The sequence below is a fragment of the Macrobrachium nipponense genome, chromosome 1 (assembly GCF_015104395.2).
Source record: "Macrobrachium nipponense isolate FS-2020 chromosome 1, ASM1510439v2, whole genome shotgun sequence".
Classification (NCBI taxonomy): Eukaryota; Metazoa; Arthropoda; class Malacostraca; order Decapoda; family Palaemonidae; genus Macrobrachium; species Macrobrachium nipponense.
In genome coordinates, this window is record NC_087200.1 from 17004940 (window position 1) to 17028761 (window position 23822).

A 23822-nucleotide genomic window follows, 5' to 3' on the forward strand; every position below is an offset into this window, starting at 1 on the left:
CATATGCTTTGCAACTTGTTGCCTGCCCGGGGAGTTCCGTTGAATATGAATATGTGGGATGCATTAATGAATATGGGAGGAGGGCGACCACAATACAAGTTGGCATAGGAATCGTCATGACATCATTGCTCAGGAATTACCAATCTCTGGAGACGGGAGGAATTCCAAGAAAGGACTTCCCAATGTTGCTCTAACCCTTTTCATTAAAGGAGTTATAGATGGAGGGGCTAAACAAATGAGATCATTTCAAATTAAATACAATATTTGACTAAATCATTAATCTTACATTTGGTGAAAGCACGGATCATTTCTATTCTCAGTTTCTCGAGGAAACGGCAATCTATAGAAGAGTCTTATCGCTATGCATATCTTTCACAAGAATCATTTTCTTCAATCTGGTGATCTGTATTATCTATTTTCTCATGTCAACTCTTGAAAGAGGGTATTAAGAATATATTAAGAATGTTATATATATATATATATATATATATATATATATATATATATATATATATAATATATATATATATATACAGATATAAAAAGCCTAGATGCAGCATCGGCCGCTAGCTGAATAGGCTGGCGCACGTCATCAGGCCCGCCATCTTGGCGCGGTAATCAAACAATGCAGCAGGCTGCAGTATATGACGTTTTTTCCGCCCACTATTCGCTTAAATATTGCACGGATTTCTTGTCTGATGGCTAGTTTACAAAGCTTACATAATTCCCTTACAAGGATCTAATAAATAAAAGTTTGTTCCTTATTGTTTGAAAAGTTAACTTACAATGACTTTGTTTTAGCAGGTAGGGGGAAAGGGGCTAGTTGTACACAAATGTAATATTTGCCCATAAACTATTGCTCGTAACAATAATTTAGAAATGCTGTGATAAGACAGCCTACGAAAATGGTTAAAACAAAAAATATTGTTTAAGGGCCATTAAGGTCAAATAGGGTAAATCGGTGTATGTTGGACACTAATTTGATGTTTCTCGATTTCTTTCACTGCATTATAGCTATCAAATAATATTAAAGTGTTAATCTCGGTCCTTGTAATAAGAACTAAATGGCCAAGCAAGGCACCATAATGAGTTTTTGTTGATGTTTTTGATTAGCCTGCTAATTTCAAATCAATGCATATAATTATCATTACAATGTAAGTATTCATTAAACTGTTGGAAACAGCAATGAAAAAAAAAATGTTTTAAACTGCTGGAATATTTATAAATATAATGCATAGATGTAACCCAATAAATGTTATATACTACATTCCAAATGTAAGAACAAATATCATGAAAATAAATCATGTGCAATACATTTTTGAGATTTGTTTACTCTTCAAAGTATACGGCTTAATGACCCATAAGAGCCACCCATGCTTTAAATTTACATGTGTGAAAACCAAACATGAACAGTTAGCCTGAAAAAAAATTAGAAATGGGCCTTATGATTGTGGCCCTAAGGCTGAATGGCTCGGTGTGGCGGGGGGGGGGGGGGTTACTATGACCGGTCATACAGGGTTGCTCGTCAGGATTGGCTCATTTTGGCATTTTTGTCTATAGATGGTCCCCTTCTGGAAGGGTAGAAGTATAGAGATGGCCCAGGCCCTTATCCCAAATAAGGTATAATAATTTGGGCCCCTTGACACACAGGTCTAGAGATGAGCTATATTGAACTGTTAATGCTTGCCATAATGATATATCCTAGTCTGAGCAAAATTAAAGGGAGTTTTGTGAAAAATTTAAGTTCTATATAATTATTTCACCATATAATTAGCGTCTAGAGATAGGTCACTTTTGCCCACTAGACGAGGGTTCTCTGATCCCCCTAAATTTTCCAAGCAGGTCTAGAGGTCAGAATTCACTGAGGAGCCATCCCGTTCCAACCAAAAAATTGGAAACCCCAAAACCCCCACCCCCCCAGGCTCAAAAAGGAGCAGGCAGAGATGCAAAGGCTAGATAACACAGAAATCCCTAGTTATTCTAGGGCCTACTGTAGTTTATTTTAGGCTCAACCTACAGTTTTATGACTTAAACTTGTAGGCCTGTGCCAAAAAATTATATTGGGGGATTTTTTTTAACAGAGCACTTCGAGAGACAAAGATTTTACTTAAGTTTTGCACAGGATCCATAGCTGTAGGCCTACTTTTAGTATTCAAATGTCTTATCCACAGCATTTCAATTATTGTTTACAGCAATAGTTATGGGTAAATATTAACATTTGAGTACAAATACTATGAGATTCAGGCACACTGTAACACGGTTTTTTGGACTTTGCTCCTTGTCAAAGCATCGGATGTAGCTGAAAGTTGACATATGTATATTTTACAACCACACACAAATTTTGTCAGCATTATCAAATAACCTAAAACCAGATAGTTTAATTAATAGAGTCAAAAAAATGATCTAGCCGACGCCATGGCCATGATTACGAGCCAAGAGTCGAAAAAACATTCATTACGTAAGCAAAGTAAACACCTTTTGACGAAATGCTGCCCCGCCATCACTAGACAGAAAACCCATCACGCTTGTTCCATCGGCTCTGAAACCCAAAGACTTTATGAATGGCGGAACCGATACATAGATGTGGGTGGGGTACCTGTGCTAGCATCAGTAATACTACTGTAGCAGTCAGTGCCGCAACAGTTAATTTAAAGCAGTAATATACATGAATTAAACACTTTAGGCCAACTGCTGGGGGTATCCTTGAGGATCATTTAGCACTGTTTTACAACTACTCGAGAAATGAGTTTTTATAGCCAGAAAGTTAAATTTTTTCTAATCCAACAATGCCCATGACAGCCTTCAGTGTTATCCTGAATTATAACGAGGCCAAAGTGGGTGGAGCCTCATGAAGTTATCATTCTGACGATAATTAATGGTGAAGGTTTAAAGCCAATATACGGTACCGGCTATTTTTTTTTTTTTTTTAGTAAATAGGTAGATAGCCAAAAAAATAAAAATTGCTTGACATTGGATGTAGCAGTTATCAAAAAGCTTGTCTACTATGTTTTTGAAAATTACCATCTATTCCGTACACTCTTGTCAATCTGATTGTGGACCATATAAAGTAGACTGCAATTTCTTAGGAAACTTATTTTGGGGAGTTAGACTCATTAATCGAAGTGTTTTTGTATATTAACATATTTTGTTTGGTTTGTTCATTATGACAATTATCAGTGGAGAGGTTTCAGAGTTCATAAAGGTGTGCTGCTTTTCTTGTATTTAAATTTGTTTGTCATTGTTGCCAGAGGTTATAGTCCTTTGTTACGTATAGCCAATCATCCATCGAGAAAGAGGGAAGAGAAATGCTGTCATAAGTTACGTAACGAAGTGCGTTCGAAACCTTTTCTCTGAGTAAGTTGGCCCGTCTTCAAAAATAGTCACTTTTACATTGTAAGTACCAAATTTATTCAACCTACGTAATGCAGAATACAGTCAAAATTTATGTGTAGATATAATGTGCATGCTGAATAAGCGTTATATTTATGAAATGGATAGATAACAAGTTATTGCGAAAAAACCGTGTTACAGAGGCCCTGAATCTCATAGTAGCCCCCCTTCCCCCTACCTGCTAAACAAAGTCATTGTAAGTTAACTTTCAAACAATAAGGAACAACTTTATTTTATTAGATCCTTGTAGGGAATTAATGTAAGCTTTGTAAACGAACAAACCATCAGACAAGAAAATCCGTGCAATATTAAGCGAATAGTGGCGAAAAAACGTCATATACTGCAGCCTGCTGCATTGTTTGAATTACCGCGCCAAGATGGCGGACCGGATGACGTATGTCCGGCCGGCCGATGCGGCATCTAGGCTTTTATATCTATATATATATATATATATATATTATATATATATATACTATAGTATATATATATATATATATATATATATATAATATATATATATATATATATATATATATATATATATATATATATATATATATATATATATATATATATATATATATAATATTAACACAGGCAGTTTGCACTTGCACTTATTATTTCATACTTTACAATATTAAGCCCAAAAACAACCCACCAATAACGAATACGCTACGCCTTAATTAAGGTTAGCTTATCCAAATGTGAAAATACCCATAACATAGATACCTTCCCTCTACAGTCTACAGGCTTCAAATCTATGCCTTTTACGGAAGGTATAAGCCAACAGTAATTAGAAAGGATGACTATTATTACCGACATAATTCTCGTCATTCAAACGGTTTGGTTTTATACCTATACAAAACCAGAGAAATAAGAACAAATATAGGCAAACATTCCTTGTAGATGACTGCTAAATCCCAGGAAGTAAAAAAATATAAAATAAGTAAAAGCAACTAAGAAAAAGTACCCTAATAGCCACGTCAGCTTCTTACGACATATAAATCGAACAGCAGAATCACTCGCGTCTCATCCGATGTTTTCATCATAAAAAACATCACTTTCTCCTGTCACTGTGGGAGAACAAGCTAACCAGTAACTAGCGAAAGAACGGGTAAGTCTCAAATGACACTGATGACGCCAGCAGCTGGTGGGTGCTCTTAAAAACAGCAATTCGACATTATTAGCATTTTACTTTAACTCCCGGGGTTTTGGCTCTCTTACAGTGACAGTCCGGATTCCCTAGGCAGGTGACAGTGCAAAAGCTCAGAAGCTCGATTACAAAGCTGACAATTTGATATTTCTGTGATTAGCTTCATTTGAATTCCATTGACAGAGATGAAAAGTAATGAGAATCGAGATGTCTGTCTGACACTCAGTTGCTCTTTGGAGAATAGATTTATAAAGGAAGCACCGTCAGCTTCGTTTCCACACACATTTCTCTTCTTGCTATTTAGTGCCTTGATGCTAAAGCAACGAGATGGGGATTTGTTCAGAAGGAAGATCATTTGAATTTTTATTTAAGAAAACGACTTCTTTATAAGGTATACCACCTGATCAATATCATATACAATCATTACCTCGTCAAAGTACTCTAACACTAAATGGAATGGAATGGAGTATAAAATTTAGGCCACATGCAAACCACTGGGGCCTGTGAGGTCATTCATTTCTGAAAGGGATATTGGGAGTAAAACATTTTAAAGGTGTAACAGGGTGAAACCCTGGCAGTTGCACTATCAAACAACTGTTAGGAGCGGCTGGAAAGTAAGGTGGAAGAAGGATTAGAAAGATTAGGAGAGGCTGGAAAGTAAGGTGGAAGAAAGAACATGGACGGAAGTCTTGCACATTGAATAAATGGGGGTTGCAGCAAGACCACCGAGATAGAAGGCCTGTTCGATGATGACGTCGACCCAGGTGGTCCGACTCTTCTAGGCTGGGGGGTGACTGGCAAGTGGCGACTCACTCGACTCTTGAGCTTCCTTCCCTTACATCACTTGGACACGAGGTTTTATCATGGTTCCATTGTTTTATTTATGAACTGGAACATAAAACTTAAATGGTATCATGAGGTAGTTAGCCATGGATACAGCTTGTGTCCTTTATTGGACGAACTTACTGTGGTAAGCAGACAAACTCAGCAATAAATTCACTGCAACAGGTACTACCTATTTGACTTTTCTCTCTGGATGACTTTCGACTGCAATATAAATACAGCCTGCATTCTAGGTAGAAGTTGTGAGCAACAAGGTCAGGTGCAATATAAAGAAAGACTGGTTTAGCGTACATTGAATTTTAGTAAGAATTCATGTCAACCAATGCTTAACAGAGTCGAATAGGTATAGGCTAGCCTAAGTCAAAGAACTCCCAGTGTAGCATATACCAAACAACACCCAGTGTAGCCTATGCCAAACAACACCCATTGTAGCCTGTGTCCAACAACACCCAGTGTAGCCTGTGTCCAACAACTACCAGAGTAGCCTATATCAAACAACTCCCAGTTCAGGACTTATAAAGCTTTGGAAAAAACAATTTAAAAGTCATAATAGGCAAGACTAATAATGGTAGCAGTAGTCTGGTAAGGCAAGCAGCATATAAAAAGTTACCAATAAGCAAAGAAAGGGCAAAAACATCAAACAAGTAAACCTTAGAACGATAAACTTACGTACTGGAAGTGCATAGAAACCCCAGAAAAAATTTAGCAAAGCATGCAGTAGCCTATTATTTGGTAAAGAGCATTATTGCAATGATTGGGACAAGGGCCCTGTGTCAGGTAAGAACATTGCAAACATGATACCTAACTACGTGATAGAACCTTCAGACAAGGTACTCAAGAGTTACATTAGCACAGACATAGAAGTTATAGGTTATCACAACTTAAGTATAGTATAGTGTTGGGGAAATAGGCAAGTTTCCATTGACAAAATTCAAAGGCATGGGACAAACCTTTTGGGCTTAGATGGGTTAAGGTGAAATAAAGTAGACTGGCATAGTAATCTAAGGGTTACAGGATCAAAACAGGAGCCTACATTAGAAATTTCAGTAACCTAACCTAACCTTTCCTCAATGCATTGCTAGGTTTCAGTGCTCATATATACAAGTAAAAATGTTAAAAGACCCTCTTTCTCCCTCCACAGGTAAAACTTGAGTACAGATTAATGAAATACCATACTAATGCCACAATGCTCTACCTGCAGTTAAGCCTAACTGTACAGTACATGCATTTTTCATGTGACTGAAGTACGTCACTTAGATCTCAAGATTCCTACAGAGGTTCATGATACAAATATCATTAGGCAGATATTCAATAACTCCAGAGAGCTGATACTGCTGCATGTATTTCTAACACTGCAATATATATTGCATTGCTGTTATAAAACTAGTTATTTTATTTTTGGCAATAATCTTAGCACTAGTTAATGACTGAATAAATTTGATTATTCATTAGAGCTGGTAATATTGTGTTTTTGTTATACCTATAGTTGTTCCCTTCAAAGTTACTGTACCATCAGGAGAGAGTTTTTTCAAACAGGTCTGCCCAGCATCATAACAAAAGGACTCAAATTTTCTGATGTAGATTAAGAGTACGTAAATGCAAATCATTACTACCCAATGACAAAATAGTGATACTGATGGTGGGTGAAACTCACTTAAAACCATATTTTCCTTATAAAGACAGAGATATTGTCGGTGAAGCTGCAACAAGTGCATTTGATTTTATGTTGAACAGGTAAAGTCTAAATTCAAGTAAGTTGCACAAATTCCCAATTAAAGCATAAAATTTGATGTTCTGCACTGCACACTGAAGAAAGTAATTATAGGCTTAGAAAAAATAATTTTTACAGTGTTTTGCATTGTAAACATCAATTAGTGTAGATGAGAAAATTAATAACTGGCAGACCAAAAATGATAGATTTTGGCGAGGGTTTGTTTACATTTCTTTCGTGTGGCAGCGTAGTCAGTGCTAGCAGCTCGGACCATCCTTGCTTATGTCACAAAACATCGAACAGGCGTTCTATCTCGGTGGTCTTGGTTGCAGCTGGGGGTGGACGAGAAGCAGCAAAGAACCTCAAGTGATGCCTATAGTGCACTGCGTGAGGTGCACTGACGGCGCTACCCTCCTATGGGATCTAACACTTAATTACTGCCTAATACAAAACGGTCAGGTACAACCACTTCGTATTTTTTATTGAAAATAATATCTGCATAAGTTTACCCCCTACGGAGGGTACCAAAAGTGCACCTCATGTGGTGCACTGTAGGTATTACTTAAGGTTCTTTACAGCGTCCCTTCGACCCCAGCTGCAACCCCTTTCATTCCTTTTACTGTACCTCTGTTCATGTTCTCTTACCTCCTTCTTACTTTCAGCCCTCTTCTGACAATTGTTTCATAGGGCAACTGCCAGGTTTTCCTTCTGTTACACCTTCAAACCTTTCCTACTCTGCATATTTCCTTTCAGCAGCAACAATGCCAAAATTTTTTCTGATCAGTCAGCTAATTACCACATAAGGTACATAAGGAAGGGGGGGGGAGGGGGGTGAGGAAGGGGGATGGGGGTAAAGGTTTGAAACCTACCCTATTATCTCAGCTGGGTCAAATGGTGGTCACGGCTATAAACTTTTGTCTAGATCAGTCAAGCTGTTACCACATAAGTTACAAAGGGAAGGGGATGGGGGATGGGGAAGGGAGTATGGGTTTGAAAAAGCCTACCCTATTATGTAAGATAGGTCTAATGATGGACACGTGACAAATTTTGTCTAGATCGGTGGAGCGGTCCGTATTTCTATAGCACAAAAACAAACATACAAACATTAACTTTTATATGTAAAATGTAATAAACATCCACAAGACCTGTGGGACAAGAAGGAATTTCCCGAGGGGGCAGTGCGTCACGAGACGTTGAGAGCGATGATCATTATCATGGAGATTTTGGTGATGATGATTATGACATATTGTAAATTGCTAGTGGCGGCGGCATACGTGCACATTTTCTGGCATAATATTTCCATCCTGCATGCATGGAAGTTAGAAAGGCTTTCTTTCTGGTGCGTTCCCAAACTGACATCAACGCGAATCAAGCTAGTACAATGAAAGTTTGTTAACCATCGTCTTCAGAATGATATAAAGTACTCTAAGAATGACATTTTCCTTCAAGGTCGATTAAAAAAAAAAAAAAAAAAAAATTGAGGTGTTATAAATATGATAGACCTAAAGCGCTTTAAGTTTCCTGGTCATACTAGGCAAAAATTTCTATTGCTTTAAAGGGCAAACTTCGGTACAAACACATTTAACAGAAGCATCCAACAAAACGCATTAATACTACCGGTATAACATTCACAAAAACGAGAGCTAGCAGACATCGGTTATGGAAAAAATATAACACAGTAAACTAACCTGCATACGTGAAAATATAGTTTAGTGTGAAAATGTGTTACATCGAGAAACGGTATTTATTTTCAACCAGAATGCTCCCCCTCCCCCCGGAAGTGGCGCCTGGTGGGGGGGGGGGGGGGCGGGGGGGGGGGGGGGGGGGGGGCGCATATTCCCGGACCGTAACCGTAACCTTCCCAGAAAAAAATAGGGACGCCATATTTTTAGTATACTAACAATAGAATCTTCTTGAAAATAGGTTTCCCACAAACAAATTACACAATAATTGCTTCTTTAAACTCATCTAACCTAGTCTGACCTATCCTAGGGGCATGGAGGAGAGAAAAAAATTAATAAATAAAAAAAAAAACACCCTGGTTGGTGCCATACTAGTAAGGCATGCATCTCTGAAATCTGCCGGGCGGACCGCAAACCGACACCCCTCCACCTACACCAGTTACACTGGCAAGAATACTTTGTATCGATGAGAGAGAGAGATGGGGGGGGGGGGGGGGCGGGGGGGGGGGGGAGATTTGCCTCTGAATATAAGTATTGGAATATACTTGAGTGTGCAATGGAATATAATTGCTGTGCGCAAATACTTTTTTCCCCAGCAGAGCTTTCTTCTGAAACCAAAACGAGTTAGCCTAATTCTTATCCCTATTATTTATAAAAAGAAAAAAATGATTTTAAGGCAGCTCAGTTATTCATAACGATGATGATGATCATGATGACGATCATGAGAGAGAGAGAGAGAGAGAGAGAGAGAGAGAGAGAGAGAGAGAGAGAGAGAGAGACCTTTGATACTGAATAGTCTAGGTCTAGCAAATGCTAACTTGTCCGTTTTCTTTGCCTATTTAAGTAGCCGAAAGAGACACGTTCTGCCTTTCTCTCACCTTGCAAGAAATTCTACTTATGAACAGTGGCTCGAGCATGATTTTAGCTTATAAGAAGGGAAATATAAAGAGGCAACATTAGGGATAACTGCACTTACCGACAGCGTGAATTGGTAATGTCCGCCCAAGAGCTTTAGTTATCACTTCGTTTGTTTTTCTTCCCTTACACCGTCTTAAATAATGTTGATTTTCGTTATTCCGCACATTCAAGTGTTCCCGTGCTACACTGGACGAAAGGGAGTTCGTTTACTTCTAATGGCCTCTCAAGTGTATACGAAAACCGGTGTAGCGCAACCGAATGTCGTCACACAGTAATTAAACGTTGTAGTGTCGACGCCATGTTACAACGGAGCCCAGGTCCATGTCTTCGTCAACTTGGGGACGTTACCAAAGTTACGTATGATGCGAGTTTTTTAAATTAATTTTAAAACTGAAATTGAAAATTATGCTTTGAAATACTAATAGGCTGGGTTTATAACAAGCAATCAAGGTTATAATTACTAATCGATTAATTCATTTTAATAAATTATACGTAAGCTCCTCAAATATATGGATGTATATTTGATTACTTGGGATCCCCGCCATTACTCGGACAGCGACCGGGCGTGGCGAGTTTTCGGGTGCGGCTGCAACCTACGAAGCTGTTGTTACTGTCTAAAACTCTCCTTTGAATTGGTGTTGTGAACTTTTCTTCAAATTATGTCTGTGTCGATGTTTCCACCGCTAAGTCGCCGCGCTACGATGACCTGCACGAAGTTTGCTGAAGCGAGTATTCGAAATGGATTGGGCAGGTGATTTTAGGCTCAGACGTAGAAGTATTCCACAAGTTGTCATTTGCAGCACCAAATTACGGTAGCTATAGTACGAGTAATTGTTAGCATATTTAGTGAATTAAGACCAGGCCGTCGTCCTTTCGGTATGTATTATTAATGTGGGAAACCAAATTGCACATGACAAACTTTTTCGAGGTTTCGTCATGTCTAGTACTAGCCCCTGGGAGGTCAACTGCCTATATTTCTCAGCGTTTAGTACTACCTGGCCCCTGGGGGATCAAATCCCAATAGGTTTTCTGGCACTTTTAACGTAGTCTCTTTCATGTGGAATTGTAGGTCGCACCGGAAACTAACATTAGCCAACAGGGATTTGTAACATTTACGTGTTTCCTCGTAGCTGAGAATGGCACTCCAGAGTCCAGAGGCAGTGCTAGTCACGTGCTTGCTTAACTTAAGACTAGGCTCAGAATGGAAACTCTTGACGGTGAAAATAATAGTTAGGGGAGTTTTTATTCATATTTAAGATCTAGACGCCGACGGCCGCAGCCAGATATCTCCGTTAACTAAGTATCAAAACATTAGGCCTCAGTGTGGAAACAGCATGTTACTCGTACTAGTGCGCCTTCTATTTCCTGAATGCGCAAATAATACGTAAACCGAACGAAAGCGGTGGCAATTTATTGAGAATAATGGAAATTTACTTTAGCAACCCCACCTTGTATGTAGCATATCAGCGAGAAGAAAGCCTGACGTCACGAGCTTTCGGAAGTGTCAGCTACACTCATAGAGATAGAGGAGAAATTGGACATCAGAGCCAGTTTACAACGTGCATTGCCTGGCTCAATTCCTGTGCTATGATTCTTAGGTAAACAATGGCACAACCCACACAATCATGTAGAGCAAGAGCCCATGCCAGCATAAGGCTGGCTTAATCTATCATCAGCAACACAGTCTAATGGGAAACCTTGTACTTTTTAAAACGTGTTTTCTCGCAGGTTCAAGGTAAATCTGAGCAACAGTTCCGCGCTCGTTTCAGTGAAAAAAAGTCACCTACGTTGATCGTAAATATACAGAAGAATCGTTCAATTTTTATTTCAGGTTGGGAAGACAATTCTAAGTAATAAAATAAGCGACTCCAATTTAAAATGCTTCAGCCAAAAGTCAAGTCCAAAAATTATGTGATCACTGTGTGTGCTGTGGTTTGTATACACTTGGGCAATATCGTTGATCAATTTGTAGACGTTATGTGCCATTCTTTCCACCATAAATTTACAGTTCTGTTTTACTCTCTTGAAGAACTAATTATTATCGTTCGTTGTTCATGGGTCAAACCTGACACACTAAAGTTTGACCACAGTATGGTAAAATAATTGTCATTTTCAAGCTGTTAAGCTTCATCCATAGGGATGATAATATCAATAATAATAATAGCCTAGGTTCAATAGCCTCATATCGAACAGCCAGTATTCACTAGTATGACTGTTGGTTGAGATGAGAAGTGAAACAATCTCATTTTAGGTAAGGTCACACACATTTAATTCTGAAAAGGTTTATATATATAAACCTTTTCAGAATTATTTTTATATTTCTGAAAAGGCTCATATGAATAGAGGGGCTCCATAAAAAAGAATTAATTGAAAAAATAAATAAAACCCAGGTTCATAAGGAATTTAATGAAAGGGCACATGAATATTGTTAGAGAAATAATGTGAAAAAATATTCATTTGCTAATAATTACTGTGTGCTGTAGTTTGCAGACAAATAGTAACCACATATAAAGATATATAATATGTGAAATCATACTGATCTGTAATTCAACATAGGTATTTATTTACATTGTACTGTCTAAGTTAGGCTAGCCTGTAAGAATAACTTTTATATATATATATATATATATATATATATAATATATATATATATATATATATATATATATATATATATATATATATAAATATATATATATATATTATATATATATATATATAATATATATATATATATAATATATATATATATATATATATATTTTATATATATTATATATATTTATATTATATATATATATATATATATATATATATATATATATATATATATATATTTATATATATATATATATATATATATGGGTATATATATATATATATATATATATATATATATATATATATATATTTATATTTATTATATATATATTATATATATATATATATAGTATATATATATATATATATATATATATATATATATATATATATATATATATATATATATATATATATATTTATATATATATATATATATATATATATATATATATATAGATATATATATGGTATATATATGATATATATATATATATATATATATATAATATATATATATATATATATATAATATATATATATATATATATATATATATATATAATATATATATATATATATATATATATATATATATAGTATATATATATATATATATATATATATATATATATATATATATATATATCTTAATATATATATATATATATATATATATATATATATATATATGTATATATATATATATATATATATATATATATATATATATATATATTATATATATATAATATATATATATATATATATATATATATATATAAATATATATAGTATATATATATATATATATATATATATAGTATATATATATATATATATATATATATATATATATATATATTTATATATTTAGTATATATATATATATATATATATATATATATATTATATAAATATATATAGTATAGTATATATATATATATATATATATATATATATATATATATATATATATATATATATATATATATATATATATATATATATATATATATATAATATATATAACCTTTTCGAATTATTTTCATATTTCTGAAAAGGCTTCTATTATGAATAGAGGGGCTCCATTAAAAGAATTATTGAAAAAAATAAAACCCAGGTTCATAAGGATTTAATGAAAAGGCACATGAATATTGTTTTGAGAAATAATGTGAAAAAAAATATTCATTTACTAATAATTACTGTGTGCTGTAGTTAGCAGACATAGTAACCACATATAAAGCTATATAATATGTCAAATCATACTGATCTGTAATTCACATAGGGTATTTATTTAACATTGTACTGTCTAAGTTAGGCTAGCCTGTAAGAATAACTTAGACTTTCATAGCTAAAACTTGACCTGTAATTTTCATAGTCTGTGGGGGGGACAGAAAAATCGAGGCATTCTGAAGGTTATGCAAGGTTAGGCAAACCTTTGCTCAGCTGAAGTTAGGCTTATGGTAGACTACTTTGTTATCCGATGATCAACCCTGGTAGACTGGCTAGTTGGTAAAGTTTAAGTGTAGGCCAGCTTGTTAGTAAAGTATTTTACTTTTTAAAAGTTATAAATGTAGTATATTTATAGGTTAGGTTTAAAAATTATAATGGTAAATTGAAGAATAGCCTACTACCTTTTAAGTGCTCTGGCAGATCAATCACACCGAGTCCCTCGGCATTACAAGGAGGTTTTGAGAACTTTATTGATGACATTGCAAGTATAATATTTCATCATTAACTCAATGTACATTATAGTACTAGTAGCAAGGAAAATTGTCAGACTTAATTATGGTTATATGGACTGACAGTAACCCTGCTTGCTAATTTATTAGGCTACATGAAAGTACGTAATTCAAATGGACGAATAACACAAGACAATCTACATAAGAAAAAAAGCTACAATTTCAGAATAACGTACATCTGAACGATCATCCAAAAGGCTTTGTGTGGGGAAAGGGCGGGGAAGGTGTGAAAATTAAGATAATTGAAAGTTTCAAGTTTGTCAGCCACAATAGGAGAGGGGTGGAGGGTGGTTGGCGGTTATAAAGGGTGGGAAAAGTGATAGTAAGTAACTGAACTAACACAGATATTAGTGTTCTAACCCATAGTTTTTGAGATTACTGAGATGAATAGTAACTCTACAATGCCCTTCAAGTCGCAAGTTCAGCCCCAGTGAAAGGTGTGGGAAGGGGTCGGCATGTAAAAGTAACCAAAAATGCAGATATTTACTGTCTAACCCATAGTTTTTGAGGTCCACTGTGATGAATGTAACAATCCCACTGCCCTTCAAATCCAAGCTCAGCCCAATTGGGAGGGGCTGAAAAGGGATGGGAAGGTTCAACATGTAAAAGTAACTGGAAACGACAAATATTAGTGGTCACTGAGATGAGTCCCTTCCATTCCAAGTTCAGCCTTAATGGTGATAGAATGGGAGGGGGATAAAATGTAAAAATAATATAAAAATGAGATATGAGTGATGAGTTGAATAGTGATGCTCATGAGGCCCTTCAGTAGCCAAGTTCATCACACAATAGGGGGAGGGGGTGAAAAAGGGGTGTGAGGTTGGTGGGTGGCGTGTAAAAATCATAAAAATGACAGATATTAGTGTCTCATCCCTAACATAAGTTTTTTGAGGTGCTGAGCTGAATAGTGACACTTCTGATGCCATTTAAGAAGGGATGGGAGGTGGGGGTAATGGAAAAATAACCGCGAAAAACAATACATATTTAGAATCTAAGTTGATAGTTTTTTGAGGTAATTGTGATGAGTTCTGACACTCCCAATAATCTTCAAGTCCAAGTTCAGCACCAATAGGAAAGGGGAGGACATGTAAAAATAACCTTAAACTACAGATATTAGTACCAAATTTATATTTTTCAAGGATGCTGAGGTGAATAGTTACACTTCTATATATGTTATGTATAAATTTATCCCTGACAGAATAGGGGAGTGATATGGGGCTGGGAAGCAGATTACATATAAAAATAACCAAAAATGACAGATATTAATGCTAATCTCCCATAGCTTTTGAGTTCTCTGAGAATGAATAGTGACAACTAATCCCGATTTGCGCCCTTTTAAGGAAGAGTAACCAAATTCAGCGCCCCAAGTGGAGGGGGTGGGTGAAGGTGAAACCTCGTGAGAAAGGGTCGGCATACAAAAATAACCAAAAACGGCAGATATTACTGTCTTAGCCCCATAGTTTTTGAGGTCATGAAGATAAATAGTGACACATACCACTGCCCTTCAAGTCCAAGATCAGCCCCCGGGCCAAATTGGGAGGGGGGCTGAAATGGGTGGAGGGGTCGACATGTAAAAGTAACTGAAAATGACTGATAATAGTGCCTAACCTCTAGTTTTCGTGGTCACTGAATTGAATAGTGACACTCCCAATACCCTAACTCTGAGTTCAACCCGAATGGGGAGGGGGGTGGGAAGGGGTCGACATGTAAAAGCAACCTGAAAACGCAGATGTTAGTGTCTAACCCATAGTTTTCGTGGTCACTGAGATAATTAGGGACACTCCCAAGGCCCTTCCATTCTAAGTTCAGCCTCGATAGGGATGGGTTGGGAAGGAGATGACATGAAAAATTTCATAAAACAACAGATATTAGTGCCTAATCCATAGTTTTCGTGGTCGCTGGGATGAATAGTGATGCTTCCGAGGCCCTCCAAGTTCAAGTTCAACCCCAATAAGGAGGAGTGGGAGGGGGAATGATATACAAAATTAACGGAAAATAACAGATGTCGTCGTCTAAACCCATAGCTTCCAGTTTCGCTTAGATGAGTAGTGACAACTAACTAATGCCCTTTAAGTCCAAAGTTCAGCCCCCAATAGGGAATGGGGTGAAAATGGTTAAGGGAAAGGGGTCCCACATGTAAAAGTAACTGAAAACAATGAACACTAGTGTCTAACCCTTAGTTTTTGAGGTCACTGAGATGAATAGTGACACTCCCAATGCCCTTGAAGTCCAGGTTGAGCCCCAATAGGGAGGGGGTTGGTTGAAAAGGGGTGGGAAGCATTCGGCATGCAAAAGTAACCGAAAGATGACAGATGTTGGTGTCTAACCCATAGTTTTTGTGGCCGCTAAGATGAGTAGTGACTCTCCCAAGGCCCTTCAAGTCTAAGTTCAGTCCCAATAGGGAGGGGAGGGAAGGGAAGGGGGTAACATGTAAAAATGACATAAAATGACAGATATTAGTGTCCAACCAACAATTTTCAAGGTTGCCGAGTTGAATAGTGATGCTCCTGAGACCCCTCAAGTCCAAGTTCAGTCTCAATAGGGACAGAGTGGGAAGGAAATGACATGAAAAATATCATATGACATATATTACTTTGTAATCCATAGTTTTCGAGGTTGCTGAGATGAATACTGATGGTCCTTAGGCCCTTCAAGTCCAACTTCAGCCCCAATAGGGTGGGGGTGAAAAATGGTGGGAAGTTGGTGGCTTGTAAAAATAACATATAAGCAACATATATTATGTCTAATCTATAGTTTTCGAGGTTGAGATGAATAGGGACACTTCCAATGTCATTCTAGTCTAAGTTCAGCCACAATTGGGAGGAAGGGATGAAAAGAACTGGGAATGGGTCGACATGTAAAATAACTGAAAATGACAGATATTAATGTCATACCCATAGTTTTTGATGTTGCCAAGGTGAATAGGGATACTGTCGAGGACTGTCCTTTCCAAGTTCAGCTCCAATAGCGGTGGGGTGGGAAGGGGATGACATGTATAAGTAACATATGTCATCAGATATTAGTGTCTTATCCACAGTTTTTGAGGTCTCTGAGATGAATAGTGATGCTTCAGAGGCCCTTGGGGTCCAAGTTCAGTCCGAATATGGAGGGGGTGAGAAGGGATGGGAGAGGGGTGACATGTAAAAATATCTGAAAAGAGCATTTGTTATTGTCTAACCCTTAATTTCTGAGGTAGCCGAGATGAATAGTGACATTCCAATGCCCTTCAAGTCCAAGTTCAGCCCCAATAAGGAGGTGGGGGGAAAAAGAGGTTGGCAGGTTTCAACTTGTAAAAGTAGCTGAAAAAGACAGATATTAGGGTCTAACCCTTAGTATTGCAATACACTCCCTGAACACCTGAAGTAGCCCTGGTCACTGACCAGCCCGAACTATATCCCTATAATTTTATCCACAAATTGGGTAATTACCTGTCGGTGCTACCAATGCTGCAGGTAAGATCTTCTCAAATGAGTTACCTGAGGTACCATTGGCAACGCTGCTGCAAATGTCTGCCGACAGAGGTTGACATCCCCAATTGTTATTAGTTTGCCATGCTGTGTGGATGTGTTCCCACATCAGGTGAACTTTTGGTCATTTAGCTCAACCCCCGTTTAAAGAATTTTTGAATTTTGGATATCAGATTACAACTTTGGCCTGTTATTAATGTCTTTTCTCCTGGATTTACACTTTATTGACTGGATTTTGGAACTTCTCTCCTGGTTTTGACTTTGGACCAGTATTTGGGACTCATTATGGATAAGTTAGACAAGAAAACGTCGTTATCTGCTAGCGCCTCTGCTTCCGCTTCTTCTACGGCTTCCAGAACTTTGCCTTATACTTCTGGAGATGTTGGAGCTCATAGGTTTTGCACTTCCTGCAAGCAAGCGTAGGATGAGTACCCTCAAACACAATCGACATTCTCTTCATATTTTCTTTAGGAAGGTTCAATGTAGCAGGTCAGGATCAGACTGAGTGGTACAATCAGTAGATGAGGAGGAGTTCGAGTTATTCAAGTAGTTAAGAGGACAGGTTATCCAGTATGTCTTAACCTATTTCCTAGCCTGATGAATATGTTAACTTAAAATAGAGATAGTGGTAGTAGTAGTATAGTTGATTCTAATCATTCTTTTTCAGCCCCCCTGCCTGTTCCAGTATCACCCCTAACTGTTGTCGTGGGTCATGGATAACCTCAAGCCTCGAAGGTAGGTTCTGCCGGACACCCTGGCGTGGAGCAAGGCAGTGTTAACAGCAGATTTCCCCCCTTTCTCCTCAAGGTGTAAATTCTGAGGACGATGTAGAGTTAGGTCAGATACAGACAAGTAGGAATAATAGGTTGGGTAATGTTCAGGAAGAGAAGTGCAGGTTTCTTTGGGTTTGGATTCTGTTGTGGTTTCTAGTGTGACGGTTTCGTCTCTGGAGCTATCTTTGGTTTTATTTCCTGCTTCAAATTCTTTGCAATAGAACGTTTCTAAGTCCGTGGTTGGTCATTTGGATGTGGTTTTGGGGTTGTCGGGTTCTGAAGTATTGGATAGTGCGCCTTCATCTTCTGAGGTTCCTTCTCCTTATGTGGATAAGTTTGGTTTGTCTTGTGGAGGTGGAAATTCTGGTTATCAGGTTTTCAGTTTGGCTCAATATAGTAATGCAGATTTGTTGGGTTTGTCGCAAGGTTATAGATTACTAGTTGGGCAATGTTTCCATTTTGGTTTTGCCAGTACAGGTATTCTCCTACTTCATGATGGGGTTAAATTCCATAAAACCCATTGTTTGTTGAAAAAAATTGTATCTCGAATATAGCCTAGCTGACACTAGGGTAATCGGTACCATCTTCACATATATACCTAGACTACACTAACAGTATAGTTACAATATGCATATACAGTATAGTAATTATTAATATCAGCTAATTCTCTTGGTTCAATTCATATTGAATTATGATAATTCAGTACAAAGAGAATTGAACAACACTTACAAGAGTTATCCTAGCGGACACCAAGATATATTGTATGCATATACAGCAGCCTAGCCTAAAGTATACTTTGTATACTACATATCAGTATATGCAGTAATTATTAATTTTGGCTAATCCTGGAGGTTCAGTGCATTCTGACTTATGATAATTCGGTACAAAAAGTCCAAGTCTCCTGAGGAACCTACACAACCAAATCAAGCAATGTTTGAAACGTATTCAACTAAACCAGTAGTCTCTAAAACATGAAGTAGGCTGTTTTGGTTTGTCTGAGTTGAGCAGGCTTTGGGGGAGGCGAACTCTAGGTTAGCATCACTTATAGGGTCGGGTAGACAGGATTCAACCTTGCTTCCTAATTGGAAGGGTTTCTATTGGGTAGCGCGTAACCCTTCTGCCAGTGTCAGAGTTCCACTCAGCGAATCTGTTGAGGCTCTTCTCCCTCAGGTGCCTTCGTTGATTCGTTTGGTAGGGGTTACATCTCGTGAGGCTTATATTTGGAAAAAATACCTTTCGCAGCCAGTCGGAGGCCTTGTCACACTTTCTATGTGAATGTTGTCTGGGTTGATGGGTTTTCTCAAACAAGATGGGTATACTCCTGATCCTGTACTGTTTGACAACCTCATCACTTTGGTTTCGATGGGTGATTGTGTAGTAGGTGACAGATCTGAAATGCTACTGTGTCCGTTTGAGCTCTTCAAAGTTTATTTGTCATGCACTGAGAAACTTTTACCTCTTACAAGAACCTTTTCTGTTTCCCCTAGGTGTCCATTTCATTCCATTTCCAAAAATGCAATTAGTGTCTTCTTCCGAGAGGTTATTAGTCAAGCGTCAGAACGAAAAATAGCATATTATACATATAAGTTTGTAATTTATTAATAGAGAAAATGTATGTCACTAACAGATAATTATTGTATAGGCAGTAAGAATAGATGCTAGGATAGTGACGTCATTGCCTCAAGCAAATTCTCGAATGATTGATCCTATTTTCTCCCATAAGCCAAGTTTAACACAGATCAGAAAAAGCAGCTGGGGAGGTGAAAAGTTATGGGAAGGGGGTTGAAATGTAAAGTAACTGGAAACCACAGATATTAGTATGTAAACCATAGTTTTTTGAGCTTGCTAATATGAATAGTGACATTCCCAATGCCCTTCAAGTCCAAGTTCAGCCCCAATAGGAAGGGGAGGGGGTGGTGAAAAATGGTGGGAAGGGGATGACATGTAAAAGTAACCTTAAACGACAGATATTAGTGTCTAAACCATAGTTTTTGATGTTGCTGAAATGAATAGTGACACTCCCAGTGCCCTTCAAGTCTAGCCCCAATAGGGAGGATGGGTGAAAAGGGGTGGGGAAATAAGGGATGACATGTAAAAGTAACTGAAAACTACAGATATTACTGTCTAACCCACAGTTTTCGAGGTTGCTGAGTTGAATAGTGACACTCGAGGGCTTTCCATTCAAGTAAAATGAAAGATATTAGTGTCTAATCCATAGTTTTCAAGGTTTCCGTGCTGAATAGTGATATTTCTGAGGTCCTTCAAGTCCAAGTTCAGGCCTGATAGGGAGGGGGTGAAAAGGGGTATGAAGGGGGGTGACATGGAAAACTTAACATAAAGCAACAGATAATAGTGTCTAATCTGTAGTTTTCTAGGCCGTTGAGATGAATAGTGACGCTTCCAATGCCATTTAACTCCATGTTTAGCCCCGATAGGAAAGGGGTGAGAAGGGTGGGAAGTGGGTTATGTTAAAATAACCAAAACGACAGGTATTATTGTCTAATCTGTAGTTTTCAAAGTTGCTTAGAAAGTTGCCCGAATGTCCAAGTTCCGCCTCAATAGGAAGAGGGGTGGGAAGGGGATGACATGTAAAAGTAAGCAAAAATGGCAGGTGTCAGTGTTTCATTTCTAGTTTTCAAGGTTGCTGAAATGAATAGTGACACTTCTGATATTCTTTTTGTCCAAGTTTCACCCTGATAGAAACTTGGGTGGGAAGGGGGTGGGAAGGTGATGACATCTAAAAATAACCAAAAACTACAGGTAAGTGTGAAATCCATAGGTTTTGAGTTCTGGTATTCAAGGCTAGATGTCTGTGCCCAATTGTTTTGTGACATTCTCAACATTGTCTATGAATGTTTTTCGATAGAATAAATGTTAGTGAAAATTTACTCAGTCCACATTTCGTGCATAAAAACGAGCCATCATGAATCATCCACATTAGGTTCTATTCAAATATGACCTTATCATTTGACTTTGACTTGTGAATTTTTTCTCCTTATTTTATTAGTTTTACATGAATGTCTGCTCCAAAACCTATTATATTGCATAATTTGGGAATTTTATGGTAAACGTTCCCTTAAAGTGTTGCTAAAGATGATTCATAATTTTTAAAAATAATACTACGCGAGGAAAAAACTACTCTTGTCAAAAGTAGTCGATCTCTTAGTAATATTTTACCACCTTAATGTTATCTTATACCTAACTTCCTCTTTTACTCAAAAATTCATTCTTTCCCCCATCAATAACGTTAGTATGAGGATATTTCATCCCTTTAAGCAGTTACCCAACACCAGTGATTTTTTTTTACTATAAAATGAATAGATTGAAAATGGTATTCCTGTAATGGGTTATCACGTTTGAAGAGTTACTTGATTGATAAGGATATTACCATATTTCATGGACGTGTCATTAGGGTATTTTTTTTTTTTTACTGAATATTAACTAAAAGAAGGCATATAGAATGACAATAGGTAGTTTTATAACAATATTCGGTAATGACAAAAATATAGGAGGAGACTTCATGCATATAAATATCATATGCACCCTAATAACAGATACTTCATCTATATGCAAATGAGGCAGAGATTTCAACAAAGTTTTAATAATATAATGCTAAAACTTCAGTGGAAAGAAATTCTGGCGTCCTAACTTCGAACAAGATTCACCGACCTTAAAGACTGCCCGTAGGATCTTAATCTTGTAAAGATGGAGTTCATAATAGGATAAGGATTCAAGGCGTGAAAATAGTGTAGGACGCACCTTTGATTAACCTGAGAAGTAATTGAATGTGCATTTTTAATACTAAAGAGAGCGGAGGCTACAACGTCTCCATTGCTAGCCACGGTTACTGGGATTAAAGACATTGTTATCATAAATTTCATATTTTTTTCCATTTTTCATGTTATTTCAGTGATCGTGTCGTCGCGGTAATATTTTAAATCTGGGATATATAATATATATATATATATATATATATATATATATATATAATATATATATATATATATATATATATATTTATATATATTTATGTTCTGAGGAAAGGGGACACAAAAGGATCTAGACTTTGTTATTTTTGTAGTCAGCTGATTCCTTTCCAAATGACTTTTCGAGGTCAGTTATCATCACGGTAACGATAATTCTACTTTGTAAGGCACCAGTACCAAATTTTCTACCCATCTCTACATTGGGTAATCATTATTCTATATTTCCCACCCCTTCAACATCAATCATGCTTGGTATATTCATCATCAACCATTTCATCATCATCATCATCATCATCATCATCATCATCAATGTCCTTCCACTCCCTTCTGTTTATGGTCTTGCTATGGAAATTCGTCTTCTCTTCCTTTCCTACTTGGTTTGCAAGCTCTAGGGACCTATTCTGTTATTAATTTTGTTAATCTATTATCTAACATTCTCATTATATGTCCAGCCCACGTCCTTAGCACAACTTTTAGGACACTGAATAATTACTGGCAGCGCAAAATGGTGTATGCAACGTAGCTTTCGTACCTTTTTTCTGGAAATCTCTCCCTCTCGAGAGTTGAGTATATTAACATATTCAAAAAGGAATGATAAAGGACCAAGCATGCTTCACTGTTTTAAAGGGGGTGGGGAAGTATAGAATTAATGAATTCACCCTAATGTAGAAATAAGTTAGGAAAATTGGGATTGACCGGTGCAAAATTCAAAGTAGAAAATATCGTTCACGTGATGATAACTGAACCTCGAAAAGTCATTTTGGAAAGGAATCCGGACTGATTACCAAAATATCAGTCTAAGGATCCCTTTTATGCCTCCCGTCCTCAGAACCTTTAATTGCCAACGTAGTCTGTTTACTTACAAAAGTAAATTAAATTCATTTTGAAAGTAGCAGTCGTTTCAAGATAAACGATACATCTATGTGGGTTAAAAGATTTTTCCTTTGAGTGAGTAAGATCATTTCAACCTTAGTAAACTTCGGACTATTTAAAAGTATTGTACATCTAAAGGAATCCTTTAAATTAAACCATCAAGACATTCGATGTTTATTTTGAATGACTCGCTTCTAGCAATCTGTATTTGTTTATAATGGAAAGTAAAAGCTTTTCATACTGGAAAACGCTGTCTTTGGACTTCTTCCTTCGAGAGAAAAGTCCCTTTCATTCAAGTCCATTGACTGGGTGAATCCCTTTCCCATAACGAAAAGCTTTCTCTGTCCTTACAGCTGATTATTTACATTTAACGTTAAAACCGCTGAAAGCACGACAACAGGGAACGGAAATGAACTTTGCGAATGACAATTACTGTAGGGATTTAAGGCTTATTTTTATTTTTTAAATTTTGCCAGTCCTTTTCTTACGCACGGGCCTATTGTATTCCCAATTCTTTTGTTATTTAAAGGCTCTCTCTCTTTCTCTCTCTCTCTTCTCTCCTCTCTCTCTCTCTCCTTCTCTCTCCTCTTCTCTCTCTCTCTTACCTTGACAATAATTATGAAATACAATAAATTTCTTCCCGTCAAACATGCACTCCTTTGGATGAAAGATATACCGAA